Source organism: Micropterus dolomieu, linkage group LG13, assembly GCF_021292245.1.
Source record: "Micropterus dolomieu isolate WLL.071019.BEF.003 ecotype Adirondacks linkage group LG13, ASM2129224v1, whole genome shotgun sequence".
Lineage (NCBI taxonomy): Eukaryota > Metazoa > Chordata > Actinopteri > Centrarchiformes > Centrarchidae > Micropterus > Micropterus dolomieu.
Window position 1 is genome coordinate 13611029 of NC_060162.1, and position 1388 is coordinate 13612416.

Here is a 1388-nt window from a genome sequence, read left to right on the forward strand (position 1 = left end):
GGAGAGAGAGAGAGAGAGAGAGAGAGAGAGAGAGAGAGAGAGAGAGGGGAGCTCAGCTGAAAGCCACAGACTTAATTCTATGCATCATTAAGCAGTCTCACTCAATGCAACATCCCCTATACATCATCCACGCTCAGTAAACACAACGGTGACATTACATTAGCAACTGCAAATGAATTTTCTTTTTAGAAGGAAATTGAGAATACTCTCTTTCTCTCCCTCTCTTTTACCCTCTCTGGCGTTGGCAAAGCTTGAGCGCAGGCCATAAAAGGCGGGGAGATATAAACAAAATAAAAACACAAACAATATTTCCCTTTGCCTCTCAGACAGAACAGTGCAGAGATGTGTGCACAAATACACACCACTGTTGTGCATTCTGCTGTAGTTTATTTATTGTATGAAAGCACATCCCCCCAAAATTAACATTTTATTCATAATGTTGCAGGAAACAGATCATTTTTATTTAAAGATAAGGTATGTTTGGTGCTTGGAAACACTTTGTGTTGTGTACTGGCAATAGGCCTGTCCGTCAATTTGCTCTCAGTTTGTTAAATTTAATCTTGTCCTGGAGCTGGATGCACCAGCTGTTCATAAGTTATCCTAGTTTTAATGTTGTTTCCTGAGTGCACATTCACACATCACTCAATTAAAAAGATCAGTTGTTACTAAATATTCTGACTCACTGCTAGGTGTAGGCTAACTGTTCTAACTCAACCAACAGATAAAACCAACGTTAGCTTGCTATACCATCCGTTTAGACTGACAAGAAAAAGATGTTATGTGGTCCACATGTCCGACACTTAATCAGAATGCTGTTTAATAATGATGTAAACTTACAAATACTCAAAAGTAGAAAATGTTATGCAGTGTTAGCTAGAATGACATTAACGTAAATGACCAAATACAGTTGATTATGGCAGTTTTAGCTAAACTGGATATCTCCTTGTCACTTTAAACTAACTTGGTTTTCATAATTCTCATTTGTTGTTAACCTTATGGCAGAACTCTACCATGATTGGAGAAAATATGCAGTCTGTTACACATATTGCAAACACAAGGTAAAAGGCCATTGTTTACAGCTACTACTCCTTTCATAACAATTGATCTAAAGGAGAACATAGCACCAAACCCTAGGCTAATAAAGTAAGTGACAAATGCTAAATGAAAAACACATTGGCAAAGTGTGTGGGAAGTGCTACTACAAATAATTTGCTTAACATGGACAATAAAACATTAGCTCATATATGACCTGTTTAGGTTGGCATGATGTGATGCTGTTTGATAATAAAATAAACTAACAAATGCCCCTAAGTAGAAAATGTTTTGCCAATGTTAGCCTAAATTACGTTAGCTTAAATGTCAGTTAGGTTAACGGTAGCTTAATTGGA